The sequence below is a fragment of the Pristis pectinata genome, chromosome 15 (assembly GCF_009764475.1).
Source record: "Pristis pectinata isolate sPriPec2 chromosome 15, sPriPec2.1.pri, whole genome shotgun sequence".
NCBI classification, from domain to species: Eukaryota; Metazoa; Chordata; class Chondrichthyes; order Rhinopristiformes; family Pristidae; genus Pristis; species Pristis pectinata.
Window position 1 is genome coordinate 13,259,414 of NC_067419.1, and position 21,149 is coordinate 13,280,562.

The following is a 21,149-nucleotide window of genomic DNA, read 5'->3' on the forward strand; positions in this document are numbered from 1 at the left end:
CAGCCACTGAGCTCTTCTTGTGGCCATAATTTTTATGTGGCTGGACCAGTTGGGTTTTGGGCAAATGGCAACCCTAGGAGGTTGATGGTTGGGGAATGGGAAATGATAAATCCATCAAATGTCAGGTTAGGTGGTTAGACTCTCTTGTTGGAGATGGTCAAAGCCTGGCATTTTTCTGTCCTGAACGTTACTTGCCATTCATCCTCCGTATTTGAATTTATCTAGATCTTACTGCATGTACTCATAGCCTGCATCATTTGGTGAGGAAAGGAATTGCAAATGGATTTGGACATTGTGTAATCTTCATCAAATATCCCAAATTTCGATCTAATGATGGGAAGAGGTAATTGATGAGGCAGTTAAAGATGTTTGGACCTAGAACACAGTCCCAAGGAATTCCTGCAGCAATGTCCTGGGGCTGGGAGTCAATCCTAATCAGATATCTTCACGCTGAGTGCTTCTCCACCCTTTTCCATTCTGGGCGTTACTCCATGCTTATCTTGCTTTAAATGCCCTCCTCTTATTCTCTCAGCTGTGCTGTTTTGGAATACAATGACTTCAAATGCATACATTTAGGGAGACAACTGGTTGGTGCTGTGATGATAGCAAAAAGTCTATCACCATTTGCCATGTAAACTACTCCTTGCAGTTGTAGAAACTACCATACAAGCAGTATCATTGCAAAAGCCAGAAGAAATCAACTGGCAGCTTATTTGTAAATATTTGCTGGTCCTTTAAGTCGTCTTAGGATATGGGGAGGGGTAAGTTACTGGGGCAACTGGGTAAGGTGAATAGTGGTCTTTAGCATGGCACAAATTGGTAGCACAGGTTTCAAGTGAAGATTTCACAACATCAGCAGGTGCATCATCACTGTCATTTTAGAAAGCAAATAACAATTGTGACATCTGCAAAATGGGAGCCATGGATCCAAATTTTATGACCAGTGATTTTAAAAAGGAAATAAAATTAAATTTATTTAGCCTACATTATACTTTAATCTAATTTTACACACTGTCATTATAAATTCACTCTATTTCATTTTCATTTTATACAAGTGACCATAATACTGCAAGCTAATCAATGAACAAGTGAGGTAGTAGGTCAATATGTACTTGCAGTAACTCAATAATAGTTGGAAAAATAGAATATACTGGAAACACTCAGCAAGTCAGGCAATATCTGTGGAAAGAGAAGTATAGTTAATGTTTCAGGTAAAAGATGCTTCTTCAATGTTCCGACAAACGGTCTTTGGCCTGAAATGTTAACTCCATTTCTATTTCCACAGATGCTGCCTGACTTGCAGTGTTTCCAGCATTTTCTATCTTTAAACTATATTTCCAGATTCTAAATTTTCAATAATAATTGTAATAAGTCTGCATCTTCAGTACTGAAATTTGCCTTGACATTATGCTGATGAGCAGATCAATATTGCACTGAACTTCGAAGTAAAAAATTCAATGACACTATAACTTTAGAAAGTGTACATGGTAGATTTTAATTTCATTAATTCCATTGGGTATAAAAAAGCACACATTGTTCTTCATTGTAAATGATTTTTTGAAGAATCTGTGAATACAAAACTTTACCATATAAGAAAACAAGGATATGTTGAAGACTATGCAAGTCACTAAGGGAAAAAAACCACAAAAGTGGCTGTGGGAAAATAGTTTCAGTGTAGTTGCTAGTGGTACAGAGCCAATGCACCTAAACAAGAACAAAGAAAATAATATGCCAAAGATGAAGATCCCTGAGGCTTTGGCTTTCCAATCCAGATTCTGCGGCTGTGTTGTTAATATTTTGTCCTGCAAACCCCTTAAAACTTGTACTTTTGTGTAGGGATCCTTGTAAACAGTTTACACCAATATTTTTCATGTTCTGAATCATTAAAAACTCATGCCCCTATTAACCTCATAGATGGTTAGATCTATTTTCCAGCAGTAAAACTGAGAGTTGGATTTTTGTTTTAAAAAAGGACAGTGAGGGCTCTTCTTTAAATTTAACCAGATGTTATTCTTTTATTTCTCGTTAACTATGGAACCAGGACAACTGTGCAGTAACACAATTACTACAATTGGTCCAACAGATTGCCTGTTGAAGTCTAAGGTGGTGAATTGAGTTAGATAGGTTCCACTTTTGGGTGCATGATGACACAGACACCCAGGGCTCTTGTGCAACCTGTGAAGAAAATTTTAAAAGACTAAATCAGTGAAGTTGTGTTCATCTTTGCTTTTGAACCCAAGAGCAAAGATACAGGGAGAGACATGATCCATCTCTCCTTTACGTATCCAACACAAAAATTAAAATTAGATCTTCCAATATTAATTGTCTTATGATTCAAGTTGTATAAGCCACACATGCTGGAAAACAGAGCAAGCTTTTTGTTTTGGCATCATGTTTGGGAACTGAGCACTTTACACTGGGGAGGTGCATTAGCTACTTCTTAGAAACTGTTCCACTTCTGTGCTCCAATGTATTTGGCCCAAAAAATATTTCTGTTGGCATAAACTGATCTACCATTTGCAGTAAGTCTTCAAACTCCAGTCAGTGACTTTGTTACCTATTTCTCGGGGAGTTATTATCTGATGGACTTCCATGGAATCAAAATCAGCAACAGCAGAACTTTCAGAATCTATTATGTTAATACAAAGTAATTGAAATTAAGTTACTAAGAATGATGGAGAACTCGGGAGTTCAAAATTATCACCACTAATCTATGTGTGGAGCCACGGGAGATGAATGAGGTCTTAAATAAACACTTTTTGTCTGTATTTACTGTGGAGGTGGTCATGGAAGCTAGGGAGTTCAGGGAAAGCTAGAGTTTAGGGTGGCACGGTAGCGTTAGGGTGGCAACAGTAGCGTAGCGGTTAGCGCGACGCTGTAACAGCCCCAGCGATCAGGGTTCGATTCCTGTCGCTGTCTGTAAGGAGTTTGTACGTTCTTCTGTGTCTGCGTGGGTTTCCTCCGGGTGCTCCGGTTTCCTCCCACATTCCAAAGATGTACGGGTAGGTTAATTTGGGTTTGAAATGGGCAGCGCGGACTCGTTGGGCTGGAAGGGCCTGTTACCACACGGTAAATAAAATTTTTTAAAACATTTAAGAAAAGAACAGTGATGTTCTGAAACATATCAACATTACAAAAGAGGAGGTGGTGGCAGTCTTAAAGTGCATAAAGGTGGATATACCCCTAGGGTCTGACCAAGTGTATCCTAGGACATTGTGGGAAGCAAGGGAAGAAACTGCTGGGACTCAGGCAGATATTTTTGTATCTTCCTTAGTCATAGGTGAGGTTCCGGAAGACTGGAGAATGGTTAATGTTGTGCCTTATTTAAGAAGGGCTGCAAGGACAAGCCAGAGAACTACTGGCCAATGAGCTTAACATCAGAGGTTGGAAAGTTACTAGTGGGGAATCTGAGAAATAGGACCCATCATCTCTACCTGAAACATCGACTGTCCATTTCGCTTTACAGATGCTGCCTGACCCACGCAGTACTCCAGCAGTTTGTTTTTTGCTAATTGACTGTAAAGTTTGGGATGTACTTCTATTTTATATGCTGTGCAGATAGTTTTTTTTTAAATCATGGCAAAGAAATAATAAAAAAATAAAATCACAGGAGCAATTTGTGCACATTGGAGATACTATCTTTTGAGTCTTGTTGAATTATATAATGATCTTACCAGAAATGGATCTTCTCTCTGTATGGGGCAAATTTTCTAGCACATGACTCACATATCAAGTTCCTGCCAACCTTAAGGCAGGCATTAACTGTGAATCTGATCGCCAAATAGCAAGTATGTGCTGCTGATGGGCCCCTTGCCCATAAAAGGAAATTCTAACCACATTGTCTATAATTTTATGTCTTCTGGAAGCAATGAATGGAAAAAAGCAAAACAAGTAGGCAAGGGTCTACACGTCATCATGTTTTGGAAAATTCAGCAGTGATCTACAATTATCAACAAAAATTTAGCTGTATTTATGGATTGTAATAAAAATAATACATTTCACAGGCGTAATATCAAACAAAACATATGAAGGGTTATTAGGATATGTGATGAAAGCTTAGACAGAGAGATAGAGTTAAATAAGATCAGAGAGAAGGATAGAAGTTGAATAATTAGATGGAAAGGCAGAGTTAAGGAATGGAATTCCAGAATATAAACCACAGGCATTGCCACCAATGGGGGTACAGGGAAGATCATGGATACGATCCTAAATGGTCATGGAGCTAGAGGGAAACTGGAAGAATGTTGAAAACAAAATATTTTAAAATCAAGACAGTATCAGACAGGAATCCAGTGTAGATTAATGTGTGTGCAGTGGTGATGGTAAAAAGGGTAGTAGAGAGTAAGGATTCAGGCAATAAGGTTTTAGATCAGCTCAGCTTTAAAGAATCTGGAAGATGGGAGTCTGGTCAGATAGTTTTTGGAATAGTTAAGTCTGTATGCAAGACCATGGACAAGAGTTTTAGAAGTTGATGTGGGGCAAATATAATGTTAAACATATCTTTTAATTACGATTTGTGGGGATAAAAAGCTAGCCTGTGTAAAGGAAATTGAAAATTTGGTTTTGATGTGGGTAACCTCACATTATTAAATGTAAGCTGCCTTCCTCCCTTGCAGATATACTTTTCAAGACTTTCACAGTGAGTCATGGATTGCATATAATGTATAATGAATTACATTAGTAATTTTCTTAAAAATTCATATGGCTATCATTTTACAATAAGATAAAGACCCAGATGAAGATCTTTCCTCATGGTTCAGTAAGTTTCTTCAGTAAACAGCAATCTCAAACACTCTGGAAAGATACAGCAGAAGTCATGAATGCTTTGGTAGCAGTACAAGTTACTACAATTGGCCTTAATTTGATAGTATTAGTGTTTCCCAAATGTTATCCAATAAGATCTGAATATGGACCAACACGGAATGATGTTGAAGTTTACTCAAGATGTGATTTACAACAAATAATAGCTCTTTTAAAAAAAGAAAATTATGAATATTTAGCTACAAAATTAACTAATCACAGAATCGTACAGCACAGTAACAGGCACTTTCAGCCCACCTTGTCCATGTCGACTGTGATCACTATCTATGCTAATCCTATTTGCTTTTATTAGGCCGGTATCCCTCTGTGCCTTTCCCATCCAAGTACCTGTCCAAATGTTTTTAAACATTGTAAATGTATCCTCTACCACTTCCTCCAGCAAGTGTTTGATGCAGAAATAAAATCACCATTCAGGATTAGATTGGATAGATCGATGAAGGACATGTGTGGCGAATATGATTAGGAGTATTTGCTCGTGGATAATTAATACTAACATGCACTGTTTGAGCTAAGTGACCTCCTTCAAACTTATAACTTTTATGTATTTTGTTAGTCTAACTGGACATAAACTTCTGAGTGTTTAGTTTGGCTTTGATGTGCGGCATGGTTAAACAATCCATCAACACTCACTGTGGAGACATTCTAATGAATAACAGCAATAAAATCATAGAATGACCATGAGGGAAAAATCAACTCCTAAGATGGACAGTGCATTTGGAGAGAGGAGGATGGGGTGGGGGAGACAATTGACGTAAAATAATAATAGCAAGTAGACAGAAGAGAAAGTGAATGAAAAGGGGATCCCATTACAAAAAGCAGATTTCATGCAATTTTGCATTTTTATGTTGGCTTGTAAAATAATCATTCCAACAATTTAGAGCAAGTCACTGCACAACAGTTATTACTTACTTCGCCTTTCCCACAAATTAAGTTTATTTGTAGCACGGTTATAGTTTTAATTATTTTTAAAATGCAGATGGAAAAAATCAACTTCTAAGATGAACGGTGCATTTGGAGAGAGATGGGTGGGGTGTGCAATATTAAACAGGCACAGGCAATATTAAACAAAAAAATTTTCTTGGCACATATATTTCTTTTAAAAATACTGATAGAAGTCTAATCTTTTTATTATCCTTGATCTTCTGCAATTATTTGCTTATGTTGGTGAAGGGAAGAAATACATTTGTAAACATGTTGAGAGTTTCTTACACATAATTGGTAAAGACGTACTAAAATATCTAAAAAATTAAATCATCTAAAATTGCTTGTTACAAAATTTTGGCCATTTTCAAATCCTAGAATGCTTTTTCCATGTTGTGTCTGTACAGACAGACATGAGGTTATCTGAATCTATAGATACATCACCAAAATACATGGAAAGGAAAGAAGTTGGCAGCATGATAAAACCTTGCATTTAACAGGAAGTTGCATGGACTTCTATTCATCTGCCCAGGAATGCTAGCGCAGCTGAAGCAATGAGCGTTACAGTGGTTATCAATGATTATTTCAGTCCAAGGATACAGGCCTTACCCAAGTCTAGAGTCTTAATCATGCTTCTCCCTTTCAAACATAACATTGCACACAATCCTATTATGATTGCTGTTAAATTGGTGTTCACATAATTTTAGGCTGTTACCCATAACATGGCACATTACCCATTTTAAAACCTACTATGGCTTGCCCCCTTGTTTGTTTTGGAATATTTTGTTGGAGAAAACTATCCTAGAAATTAACCATCTTTCTGACATGTCTGCTACGCTAAATGGCTGAATTAAAAAAAACTAATTATAACTGAAGGCTTAAACATTTAAATAAACATGCACAATTATTGGACATTTGCATTTCTAGAATTAATTTTCTTAAACAAACGTAACACCGCAGGTTCTGTTGAGAGTATTACAAACAAGCAGCAACTTATTTTATTTCTGTCGTAATGTTGAATGGGGTGAAAGCAAAACCTTTTATATATGTACTTTTATCTTCATACTGAAGGGAACTACCAATTGTTTCCAAATGTTAATGGATTTATTTAACATCAGTAATAGATTAACTGTTGGCTCCACTTTTGTCATTACAAACATAAAGACTGGCTTTGCACTATTTTCATTTACCCTGTAGCTAATACAAAATGACTTGAGACAACCCATAACCAGATTAGACCCGTAACCAGAGCTGATTCTTAATTACATGTCAATTGAACAACAGTTACACTGAATGACTTGCATTACTATAGAAATAAAATTACTTCACAGTGTGAAAAAAGAACTAAATTAAAGGAGTTGCATTTCTGTTTGACCTATTAAGCAACAAAATACAGTTCAAAGATTTTCAGCTCTACCTTGACTTCCAAAGGTTCTCCCTTGAAATTACTGTTTCTACAAGTCTGAAGGTGTAATTTTAATCTCTTATAATGCTTCAAGCCAAATGACTCACAATATCTGCATTTTACATTCTCCAAGGATTTCTTTTTTAAAATACAATTTGATTCTAATTAGTCAACTAGAAGACAAGGAGTTGTACAGGTAGATGCAAAGGCAAAATAGTGCATCAAGCATTTATCACATTACATCCAGCAAGTCGATATGTGGTTATTCAATAGACCATATCATGAGAATTTGTCTGTAGTTACACTGAACATTTTGGATCACAATGAAAACCAAATCAATCCACAGCAATAGAAAATGTGCTGTTCTATAACTCTTACATACAACAGGTATTGAACACAGATGAACATCCAGGTTAAACGCAAACATTTTCAAAAATTTTCAGGTCTTACCTTTACATTGAAACAACCAACAGCCTGGGGCCTCTCTTGGAAAGAAGAATGTTTCTGCAGGTCTAAGACTGTTGCTTTACTATATTGTTATGCTCCGCCTAATGGGAGTGCTTAAGCTAAGCAATTCTAAGTAGTTGACGTACAAAGGTTTGCACAATTCCCCAAAGACTTTCAACATTAATGATGTTGTTTTGTCAACTGAAAGACATCGTAGTTAAATCCAAGTGCTGTGAAATAAAAGTTTATATAGAAATAACTTCTAGTGCACAGCACTTGAATTTTGAACTTGTAGTTGTTGCTCCCTGGGGGGAGGGCACCAAAGTTAATAAAAACATGCAGTAGAGGGAAGGAGGTACTACTCCATGATAATTGACAGCTATCAGCTCACTAGAGATCAGCAGGCTTAAAACTGAGTTTTTCACTACCACTCAGTTAATAGTCTGCTACAAAAATAATTAAAGAATAGAAGATAAATCAGTGAAAAAGATAATATAAATAACTTGTACAAAGATAAGCTGAGTCACATAGAATATGCTATTGCAGTAATAATGGGACAGGTTAGGAATAATAAATATTCTTGGTCACATGCATAGTAATTCATCAATGGTCTGTTGTGCTAAATGCATTTTGAAGTATTAGCAGGACATTGTACTCTTCCTCCAAAATTTATATCCATTCATACCTGGTCAATAGTATTAACCAATACTGTATGGTGTCTTACATATTACTAACCAGTGATTAAATTATATGCAAGCCTATTCAGGAAAAATAGAAATAAAAATGTTGGACTATGGTGGAAATGATTAAGGTGAATATGGAGAAGTCTGATGACAAGGCAGAACTTCTCAGCCAGTGGGTAATGAACCCAAATGATCATTACATGAGCTGATGGTACCACAATCCATAGACCAGCTTGAGTTTATCATGTTCCCTTGGACATCAGACTTCCCAATGAGGTTGCCAACCCTCCAGGATTATCCATGAATTTCCAAAATTAAATATAGAACCCCAAATTACTGAGAGAAACGCAGGAGATAAATAGGGTATTCCAAAGTGTAGTATTTAAGTAGAACAGCCAGTTTACAATTCAATGGAAATATGCATTTGCTTCCTGAACAGTTAGTCTATGCATGCATTCTAACTGTCTGTAACTTTATGAGTTAAAATCTGTGCTGTAACCAAGGGCATGCTACACATTCACTTTTCACATGGTATTGTCTCCATTCTATACTGCATGGAAAGCAGAGATGCTCTTCAATCTACTATATAAAAAGAATAGTTGTAACAAATAACAATGGTGTAACAACCCGCAAAAGAAATCTGGCTTCACAAAGTTGATGAATTTACAGCAAATGTGTTTTGTGCCATCACATAAAATATGAAGGCAGAGATCTTAATATACAAGCAAAATGCACAAAACATGAAAAATCTGCAAGAAATTTGAAATGAACATCCCAGATTAAATTCTTGCTCACAAAATGGACAAACCTCACACTGGCAACAGTAGCAGAAATTAGAAATATACCAGTATGGTTCATGATTTAAGTTATGCTAGTCGAAACAAAATGCTCTCCAGGTTTCTACCAGATTCAGAAATAGTAAGAAAAATGTCTTTTGAACAGACAATTGACATGGCTAAATGTTTTGGTAATAGGATTTAAAGAACTTTTGATCAGTGTTCCTGAATTAGCAGCTTTTTTTCAGCTGGATCAGATAAATCCAACAGTTATAGTCATAGAGCAATACAGCACAGATACAGCCCCTTCGGCCCAACGAGTCCATGTCGACCACAGTGTCCACCCAGCTTGTCCCAATTTCCTGCATTCGGCCCATATCCCTCTAAGTCGTGCCGCTCCATGTACCTGTCCAAGTGCTTCTTAAATTATTAAATTGTACCTGCCTCAACCACTTCCTCTGACAGCTCATTCCATATACTCACCTTCCTCTGCATTAAAAAGTTGCCCCTCAGATCCCTTTTAATTTTGAACTCCCCTACCCTGGGGAAAAGACTGTTACCATCCACCTTATCAATGCCTCTCATAATTTTAAACATTTTCATAAGGTCACCCCTCATTGTCCTACGTTCCAAGGAATAAAGACCTAGCCTGGCCAACCTCTCCCTATAACTCAGGCCCTCTTGTCCTGGCAACATCCTCATAAATCTTTTCTATATTCTTTCCAGTTTAACCACGTCTTTCCTATAGCAGGGTGACCAAAACTGTACACAGTACTCCAAGTGCGGCCTCACCAACGACTTAGACAACTGCAACATAATGTCCCAACTCCTATACTCAGTGCCCTGACTGATGAAGGCCAGCATGCTAAACACCTTTTTCACCACCCTGTCTACCTGTGACGCCACTTTCAATGAACTATGCACTTGTACTCCTAGGTCCCTTTGTTACATTACACTCCTCAGTGCCCTACCATTCATTGTACAAGTCCTACACTGGTTTGACTTGCCAAAATGCATCATCTCACACTTATCTGTATTGAAATTCATTTCCCACTCCTTGGCCCACTTCACTAACAATCCCCCTGTAATCTACGAAAACCTTCTTCACTATCAACAACACCTCCTAATTTTGTGTCATCCGTAAACTTACTGATCAAGCCTTGTGCATTTGTATCCAAATCATTTATATAGATAACAAATAATAACGGTCTCAACAGTGACCCCTGTGGCACACCACTAGTCACCGGCCTCCATTATGAGAAACAACCTTTTAACCACCACCCTCTGCTTCCTACTTCTGAGCCAATTTTGAATCCACCTAACTGGCTCTCCCTGGATTCTATGGGACCTAACCTACCAGACCAGCCTACCATGTGGGACCTTGTCAAAGCCCTTGCTAAAGTTCAAATAGGTAACCTCCACTGCCCCACCCTCATGTACATTTTTAGTTTTCTCTTCAAAAAACCCTAAAAGGTTCACCAAACATGATTTCTCACACACAAAGCCATGCTGACTCCTTCTACTCAGACTCTTGTCTATCCAAATGCTGGTAGGTCCTGTCCCTCAGAATTCCCTCCAGTAACTTCCCCACCACTGCTGTCAGGCTGACTGGTCTACATTTCCCTGGCTTGTCCTTGTTACTCTTCTTAAACAATGGAACAACATTAGCCACATTCCAGTCTTTGGGAACTTCACCAGTGTCTAATGCTGAAGCAAATATCTCCCCAAGAGCCTCCACAATTTCTTCTCTCGCCTCTCACAAAGTCCAAGGATGCATTCGGTCAGGCCCTGGGGATTTATCCACCTTAATGCACTGTAAAGGCTGCAACTACCTCCTCCCTGGTAATATGAATGTCTAAGAAGGAAACAGGAAAAACAATTCCTTCAGTAACTGTTTCTTTTTCTGGGACAAAAGGGATTACACATGGTTTGCTCCATTATTACAATGGCAGTGATTAGAGAAGTGAGAACCTTGCTGCACACATTTCAAATATTATTGAAATAAAACAACTTAGTATGTATCATCTTCTGTAGCTAATAATGCCTTGATTAACTTTGGGAGCAAGAGATCAGTTTATCAGAAGTTAAGAAAATAATTAATATAATAATACAGGTTGAATACAAATAAGTGTATTAAAATGGCATGAAGGTTTTGAGTTTTTAAATAGGGTGTTTGATGACACAATGGGTAGTGGTATCGCCTCATAACTCCAGTAATTAAAATGAATGAGTCACCAAGGCACATTTCTAGCAGAAAAGAAAGAGGTTGAAGCTGTCTGTTGGCAGATCTTCAATATATCAATGGACAAGAGAAAACTTGGAAACAGTAGTTTAACAGCACAGAATGCCACTAGGTCACTAAGATTGTGCCTGCTTTTTTCAAAGAGCTTCCTAAGTAAAACAATCCTTTACTCTTGTATGTGAAAAATTAAAAAAAGTGCATCTCCAATTTCCTTTTGAATGTTCTTTGTTTTTATCATGCTTTTTTAGGCACAGTGATGCAGCTGCTAGAGCTGCTGTCTTACAGCTCCAGTGAGCTGAGTTCAATCCTGACCTCTGGTGCTGAGTGTGTGGAGTTTGTAAGTTCTACTTGTAACCATGTGGCTTTCTGCTGGATGCCACAGTTTTGTCCCACTTCCCAAAGACGTGCTAGTTGGGAGGTGAACTGGTTCCCATAAAACACTTCTAGTGTGGGTAGGAGGTAGGAGAATGAGGGTGCAGTTGATAAATGGGGAATAAATGAGGCAAAGGAATTGATAGAATTGTTCTGAGAGCTGGCATAAACTTGATAGACTACATATGCTCTGTCTATGTTGTGAGGAAATATGAAAATATTAAAGTCATTTCCTGAAAATATATAGGAAGTTTTCTTCTTCTTCTTCCAAAAGAGCAGATTCTCTCAGTTCATTCTTTGAGTTTGTAGAAGTTGAGTATTCCAAGTAAGTGGTTGTCCAATCTGTCTGTCTGTAATAGAATAAATCCTATAATTCTGGCCTGCTTTAAAGATATATTACATATCAGAGGGGGAAGAAGAACTTGTCAAGATTATATGGGAAGCATTCAATGAGCAGGAGTCATTCCATCTTTATTACACTTGCTTTCTGCACAACCTGATTGTATTTTATGTAGCACTCAAAAAACAAGAATGAAATGCTACCAGTTTTACAGATTTAGATTGTGTAATGGAAAGTCTTTGCTTTAAAATAAAGAGAAGGAAATAGGAATATTTCTGTGGAAGATCATCTTGGGCTATTTTGTGCAATGTCTCACCATCTAACAAGTGGACATACAAGGAGGAAGCAGTTATGGTACTGTCAAGATATATTCATAAATCCAGACAGAAGAAGCAGCAGCAAGCAATGATACTCCACTTCAGGAGACCACACCGCCCCTGGCATTTTCCTGATCTTGCATTGAACAAAAATGTTAACATTGCTTCTTTCCTCATAGATGCTGCCTGACCTGTTGAGTGTTTCCAGCATTTTATGTTTGCATTTCAGCATTTGCAGGTTTTTGCAATCTGAGTGTGATACTGTATACTTGCTTTATTTTCTTTAGGCTTGTGTTGCTTTGTTCTCAACGGGAGTTTAAAAAGATGGTTATAATTAACAAGCAAACAGAGTAATGATAGTTTAATTTCTCATGTAGTTCTTGCGTATTAACTTCATCCTGCATACTTTTAAGGTTATTTAACAGCATTTCACCACAGTAAATACAATCCACAGTTAAAGAAAGTAAACTAAATTTCAGGTAAGTATACTTAATAACCATTTAAGATCTTGTCTTCAATATTAATCTAAATATATTTAAATTATTTTAAGTGTTTGAATTAAACTTATAAAGATCATAATCAGGTTATGATTCTGATCTTTATGTTTATTCATATTTATGACATGCTGCCATCATATTAATTGCATATTTTGTAGTTGCAAAATATATCCAGTGTTTAAATGGTGCCTTGCTAAGGAAAATGTTGGAGAGCACTGCCTGAAGGAATATAAGACAGAATCCATATGGTGGTTAAAAATTTGATAGCTCATTAACTTAAAAGCATATACAGGCTGAATACTAAAAAGATCAGAGGGGAAGTAAAACTAGAGGGGAAAGTGAGAAAATGAGAGCAGAATGACAATTAACATAATGAGGTTTATATCTCTTAAATTTAGCAGAATAATCCTGGGGATGAAGGATCATTTATCTTTATAGACTGGAAAAGCTAGGACTGTTTGCTGTGGTGAAAAGCAGGAGGTTGTTAAATGGTTTGATGTTCATAATCATGAAGGCTCTAGATAGTTTGAAGAGAGGGAAACTGTTCTGACAGGATGAAAATAAGAGAACCATAGGACATTGATTTAAAGCAATTGTCAAAAGAGCAAGGGACAACACTAGGGTTTTTTTTCACACAGCAAATTGTCTTCATATGACAAGTGTGGTGGAAGCAGATTAAATCATGCCATTTGAGGGATAATTGGGTAATATTTGAGGAAAAAGTTGCAGGACTCTTGGAAAGAGCTGGGGAATGAGGCTGATGTGATTGTTCTTGCATGGGGCAAAGGGGCTTTGATGGGCAGAGTTGTCTTACTTCCTGCATTGATCAGCCGGATTTATTTTAAAATAGCACGAACACCTGAGTAAAACCTATAATCTACAAAATGAGCAAAAAAGACATTATTGTTATTTATTTTTAAATGTTCATCAATGATTCAGTTCTACCCATCCATGAGGCAAGCGAAAACTTTCCCTACATCATCACATTAGGAAATGCTCCTTTGTTGCTTGGTTTTACTGCCTGGTGAAACCCATTGGCTAACAAAGATTACTTTAGTAAATTGCAATCAAATTAGCAGTCAATCATCGCAAAACCTATTGCAATTTCCAAACTAGAATGTATATTATTTAAAAATAAAACAACATATAGTGGAAAGTAATAGTTCAGTCAGCAACTGTAAATTATTTTAGGTGCATATTCTTTACTAGACAAGTGCTACCTGTCATTAATTAAGGATGTTCTTATTTTAGATTTCCAAGATTTACACATATTTCTTTGTATTTTTCTTATGTTTGAAACTCTGTATCTTCAAAAATAGACAGTGTATTTGTATCAGATTTGACAAATATGGACATTAGACAACATACTTTGAAAATAAAATGTGATTTGAAGTGCTTTTTCATTTAGTTTTGTGGATACTGTGACTTTCAAAAGTGCTTGACAATATTCTTAAGTAAACGAGAAACAAAGTTACCATTTAAGGCACAATGTGAGAGAATCTTAATAATCATACCATTTATGCAAGACACCAAATGCAAGCCAAACATGAAATCTGAGAGAGGGAAAGAAAGTGGCAGCGCACCATTAGACAAGCCCAAGTCCTTAGCTTAGGGGCAAATGCCTGAAGGACTTGCATAGGAATTAGTGTAAATTCATGTGGGATTTAAAAAATGAAGAATGGGATAATTGTGTTTGTCAGTGGTGATAATGCTGGAGCTTGTTAGGACAATCAAACTTTCAAGGATATAACTTGCCCAGGCTAGTTTTAGAAATAAGGATTCCCAAAAATGGAGAATGGAAGTGTAACAGCAATATTTTATGTCAGAAACTTTTATGAAAACCCAAAACAAAGGTTTGTGAAGAATATACATATCATCAATAATTGCAGTTAAAAAAAAGGCATGAATTCAGAATGTTGAAATGTTGGTTGCCTCTGTTTAGTGATAGTCTAAGGAAGGATAATAGGACAGGCCTGAGAAAGTCAGAAGATCCTAACTTAAATGTTAATTGGTAATGGGAAGGATGGGTGGAGAAATGGTGATGAAAGGAGCACGCAGAGCACTCCATGACTGCAGCCACACTGAAAGTGGAGCTCTCTACTCTGACCTGCCAGTAATTGTCTCAAAGAAGGTAACAGTTTGAAATATTGTAGCAGCCTTTATAAAAATAAAGAATAGAGCAGAGGCATGGTTTGTCAAAAATATGAGAAAAGTTTACACTGATGACTATAGTACTGAAGGAAATGGAAACTGAAGAAAATCACAGAGATCATAACTCACACCAGGTTAAACATCAAGGCAAAAGGTTACGACAACAACAACAAAGACAACTTGCATTTATGTGGCCCCAATAACCCAGTAAAGCATCCTAAGGTGCAATACAGGAGTATTATCAAGTAACATCTACCACAACAGACAGCTATCTGTGAAGAAAGAGATAGCTGAGTCCTGAAGGGCATGACTATCAGTTTGGGTCTGCAGCGAGTGGGAAGAGAACCAACACAAGGAAAAAACCTCCTTGAATTTGATTTCACACACTTTTCTGTTGCAGATGCATCTGCTCTAACAGTATTGGCAGCAGTGATTGTCACACAGTCTTCATACCAAAGAAACCCTTGATGATGTTGTGTAGCATTACCATTAAGCTGACTGGGATAGACTAATAGACTTGACAACACAAAACTAGGCATTGTGGACCATTAATAATAGCATTTCATTCTACCACAATCTACAACTTTGAGACCTGATCATTCCATACTTTGCCACTATCATTAAGCAAAGGAAACAACCTTGTTCAAAGTGGATGGGCATGCTGGTACAGTACTAGCTATGGGCTGATGGTGAAGCAAATGAAAGATTAGGGTGATTGATGGGGTGTCAATCAAACAGGTTGCTTTGCCCTGGATGGCTTTGAGCTTTGTTGGAACTGCACTTGTCCAGCCAAGTGGAGAGTTTTGAATCGGACTCTTGATTTGTGCCTTGCAGATGGTGTAAAGGCTTTGGGGCATCATGAGGTGATTCACATGCTGCAGGTCACCCAGCCTCTGTTCTGTTTATGTGCCATTTGGGCTTGAGTTTCTGGTCAATGGTGATCCCCAGAATGTTAATAAGGGATTCACTGATGGAAATGCCATTGAATATAAAGGATGAGCGGTTAGAATTTCTTTTGTTGGTCATTGCCATGTACTTATTTTGGTACAAATGTTACTAGTCACTTATCAACCTATAGTTGAATGTTGTATGGAGCTTGCTACGTACTGATATGGACTACTTCATTTGCTGAACAGCTGTGAATGGAATTAAATATTGTGCAATTATAACCAAACAACCCCACATCTAACCTTATGATGAAGCGGAGGTTATTGATAAAGCTGCTTAAAGTGGTTGGTCCTAGGATACTGTCCAGAGGAACCTCTACAGTGATGTCCTCAACCACAACGGTCTTCCTTTGTGTAAAGTCCAACCATTGAGCCCAAACTTCCCTAACATGGTTCTCCCAAAAGGAACTTTCAGGGAGAAGCTGGATCTCTCCAGCATAGCATGAAGACCTTTCATGAGGTCAGAGACGTTAAGAAGCATTCAAACCTTTTTACATTTTGTCAGCTACTTTGGCATTGGCAGAGGCTTAGTCGTCTGTCAAAATTGCCTTCACCCTTTCATGGTTGACGGTTGCTCGCACTCCATCATGTGCCACGAAAGTGTTTCATCTTTGAGAATCAGACTGGCACTTTGAAGGAACTGATACTGGCAGATTTGCCACATAAGTGAACATTGAGTGAAGCCAAGAAATACAAAAGCCCCTCAATATGTAAATTTGCAATCTAGCTAGAGTCAATGATTTCATTTTACATTTGTTGTGCAGCCATTTCACTCCATAGTTTTGCTGCATCTCGGACCTGGGCTGAGAGAAGTTCTGGCAAGGAGACCATATAATTTAGCTCATTAGTTGTTGAAGGTTTATTATTATGGGTGTGCCGTGGTTACTAGGTATTTTTTCTTCATACAACAACCACTTTAAATCTCATTTCTCATCACATTTTTGGTCACCTTTCTCAAGATCCTCTGGTTTAGTGACTAATTGTACCAATTAACTTTTCTCTGGATTACCTTGAGATGTTTCTCCAAGTTAAAATGCCATATAAATTCAAGTTTTATTTTATTTGTTTATGGAATGTGGATATAGATGGTAAGGCCAGTATTTATTGTCCATCCCCAATTACCCTTATACTGAGGAGCTTGCCAAAATATTTCAGAGGGCAATTGAGAGTCAAACAGGCTGAGAGAGACTGAAGACAAGAAGGTCAGAAGAATTCATGCCTGAAAAATCATGCAAAAGGCAGGCAGGAGAGTGGTGGCCCATCCTGGGTGGGAGACTTTGATACAATGCATCAGTACACATCTAGTCTAAGGGGAACGCCAGATTTATAATCCAAATCACGTTCCAATGGTCACTTTAAGAAACACATACTTGTTTCTGAATCCCCTGATCCTGAGGTGCCTTGACAGGGTGGGTGTGGAAATATCTAGAGTTAGGGGTCAGTGTTTAAAAACAAGGGATCGCCCATTTGAGTCAGAGGTGAGGTGAATTTTTTTTCTCTCTCTCAGAAGGCCAGGAGTCTTTGGAACCCTTCCTCGAAGGGTGGTGGAAGCAGAATCTTTAATTGTTTTAAAGGCAGAGATAAAATAATTCCTGATAAGCAAGGGGTGAAAGGTTACCAAGGTTAGTTGACAAATTTCCTTCCCTGAAGAAGCTTACAGAGTCATAGAGCATGGATACAGGCTCTCAGCCCAATGAGCCCATGCTGACCATGTTGTCCTCCTAGTCAGTCCCAATTTCGGACCATATCCCTCTAAGCCCCTCCCCTCCATGAAACCCACCTTCCTCTGCATGAAAAAGTTGCCCCTCAGGTCCCTTTTAAATCTTTCCCCTCTCATCCTAAACCTATGCTCCCTAGTTTTGGACTCCTCTACCCTGGGGAAAAGGCTGTTACTCTCCACCTTATCTATGCCTCTCACAATTTTAAATATTTCTATAAGGTCACCCCTCATTCTCCTATGTTCCAAGGAATAAAGCCCTAGCCTGGCCAACCTCTCCCTATAACTTAGGCCCTCTCGTCCTGGCAACCTCCTCATAAATCTTTCCTGCACTCTTTCCAGTTTAACCATATCTTTCCTATAACAGGGTGACCAAAACTGTACAAGGTACTCCAAGTGCAGCGTCACCAACGACTTATACAACTGCAACATAATATCCCAACTCCAATACTCAATCTTGGTGAAACCGAAGAGCTTTTACAGTTATCTTGTTTCATGATATTAGCTTTTTATTCTAGATTTAAGTCTTTGAATTTGAATTTCCTAACTCTCATAGTGGGATCCAAATTCATGTCCCCAGATCTCTGGTAACATTTTGAGATCTTATCCCTATTGCTGCCATTAAAGTTATAAATTTTGAATGTTCTGAATCAGCCCGATGTCAGCTCCCAATTACATTTTAATGCTTCAGCAAATATTACACCCACGCACACTTTTCAATGGCTTGTGGTTAATGCAAATGGCGAGGAAACTCCATTAATCAGATCACCATAAATTTCCACTGACCTACCTAATAAATTTCCTGTTTATCAGCATGTTCTGCACTTTATTACAATGACTTTTTCCCAATCCAGTCAGATAATATACTAAGAAATCCTGTGGCATAAAGAAATGATTTTATGGATGTGCTTTAATGGCATTAGTCTTGTTACTCAGATGACTGATCCCAATCAATCTTGTGAGGGTGAGAGCCAATTGTTTAGTTTCTCCATCAGAGATAATTTCTCAGCACTTGGAGCTAGCACCAGTTGGAGTTTACCTTCTGGCTAATACAAAACCACATTTCAAAAGTTCTCAGAGAGTGTGACAAATTCTAAAATTTTGAACATTTTGGAAGGTGTTCATGTATCACTCTCCAAATATAAAAAGGTACTTGAAATGGAAGCCATTCCATTTCGAGCAACAACAACATTCAACCCAATGGGCACAAAGATTTACCCAAAAGCGTCATAAAAAATGGCATGACAGTTCAGCTTAAAGCCCAGTGGTTATTTGGGACCTCTAGCAAATGACTCTCAGTGCAAATTAAAACATTACCAAAATAAATTTCAAATAAAGGCAATAAAGAAGGTAAAGTTAGTAAGTCGAATAAAAAGTAATAAAAGATATTGACAGGTTCCATCCTGTTTTAAGAAGACCACCATCATCCCGGTACCAAAGAAAAGCAAGGTAACATGCCTCAATGACTACCGACCAGTGGCTCTGACATCCACCATCATGAAGTGCTTTGAGAGGTTGGTCATGGCACGCATCAACTCCAGCCTCCCAGACAACCTGGACCCATTGCAATTCACCTATCGTCGAAACAGGTCTACAGCGGATGCCATCTCCCTGGCCCTACACTCAGCTCTGGAGCATCTGGACAGTAAAGACACCTATGTTAGACTATTGTTTATTGACTACAGCTCTGCCTTCAATACAATAATCCCAAGCAAGCTTGTCACCAAATTCCGAGACCTAGGACTCAACACCACCCTCCGTAACTGGATCCTTGACTTTCTAACAAACAGACCGCAATCAGTGAGGATAGGCAGCAATACCTCCAGCACGATTATTCTCAACACTGGTGCCCCACAAGGCTGTGTCTTCTGCCCTCTACTCTACTCCCCATACACTCATGACTGTGTGGCCAGATTCTCCTCTCTAAGTCCATCTACAAGTTTGCGGACGATACCACCGTTGTAGGCCGTATCTCAAACAGCAATGAGTCGGAGTACAGGAAGGAGATAGAGAGCTTAGTGGAATGGTGTCATGACAACAACCTTTCCCTCAATGTCAACAAAACAAAAGAGCTGGTCATTGACTTCAGGAAAGGGGGCGGTGTACATGCACCTGTCTACATCAATGGTGCTGAGATCGAGAGGGTTGACAGCTTTAAGTTCCTGGGAGTGAACATCACCAACAGCCTGTCCTGGTCCAATCACGTAGATGCCACGGCCAAGAAAGCTCACCAGCACCTCTACTTCCTCAGGAGGCTAAAGAAATTTTGTTTGTCCCCTTTGACTCTCACCAATTTTTACCGATGCACCATAGAGAGCATCCTATCTGGATGTATCACGGCTTGGTATAGCAACTGCTCTGCCCAGGGCTGCAAGAAACTGCAGAGGGTTGTGGACACAGCCCAGCGCATCACGGACACCAGCCTCCCCTCCTTGGATTCTGTCTTTACCTCTTGTTCTCTTGGTGAAGCAGCCAGCATAATCAAAGACCCCACCCACCCGGGACATTCTCTCTTCTCTCCTCTTCCATCGGGTAGAAGATACAGGTGCCAGAGGGCACGTACCACCAGACTTAAGGACAGCTTCTACCCCACTGTGATAAGACTACTGAACGGTTCCTTTATACAATGAGATGGACTATGACTTCACGATCTACCTTGTTGTGACCTTGAACCTTATTGCACTGCACTTTCTGTGACACTTTACTCTGTACTGTTACTGTTTTTACCTGTACTACATCAATGCACTTTGTAGTAACTCAATGTAACTGCACTGTGTAATGAATTGACCTGTACGATCAGTTTGTAAGACAAGCTTTCCACTGTACCTCGGTACAAGTGACAATAATAAACCAATACCAATACCAATTAGTTTCAGATAGCCTTATGAGTAATAAAAATGAAGACAATATCACTTTTTGAGGGTCCAGATTCTAGGCTGAAATTCTGTGAAGGACTTTTAGTCAGAAAAAGTGATAATATTTATTTTGGTTTCGGTACACATTTTCCCAACACAAGATTCATTCTCCTGTAAAAACACATAAATCAGTATGGGGTGGTATCATAGTAGCAACTATTTTATGCAGAGCAAGAATTTAAGATTGGATATGTGAAATAATACATTTGTCCCTCCAAAATAAAGTCAGTTTCAAAGTAGCTAAATTATAGTAATTTTCAGGATGAAATCTAATATCTTAAACAATAGGAAAAACCTGTTATTTTGTGGGCAAAGAAATTGAAGTATATTTATTAATTCGGATGCAAGGTAAATCTTCCCTTCAATTCCACCACAAACCACAGCACTGCCCATAACCCCTACCCCGATGACTACAACATCTCATTCCAACCCCAACACACCTGGATTGTCTGCACAATTCCCAGCATGTAAAAGGCAGGTATTCACAAGAAAACAAGTCTCTCAAAGGAGTGTTTCAACTTAAACTTTGCAGTTATATATATTTCTTGCTTAAAGTGGCTCATGAGCATGCCATGTCCCAATTATTTCAAGATGAATA

General features: G+C 38.3%; 1 protein-coding gene across 4 annotated transcripts in view; it reads right to left on the minus strand.

The window, feature by feature from the left end:
• The window catches only part of hyal6 (hyaluronoglucosaminidase 6), a 60,485-nt gene that overhangs the window by 15,572 nt on the left and 23,764 nt on the right, over positions 1 to 21,149 (minus strand). Inside the window, exon 1 of one of the 4 annotated variants that reach the window (XM_052030339.1) lies at positions 7,598 to 7,867. The exons of 2 other annotated variants lie outside the window; for them this stretch is intronic. The gene's annotated coding sequence lies outside the window, so the exon portion shown is untranslated. Of the gene's footprint in view, positions 1 to 7,597; positions 7,868 to 21,149 lie in introns of those variants that run through there. One more of the 4 variants, XM_052030337.1, reaches the window with a different exon arrangement.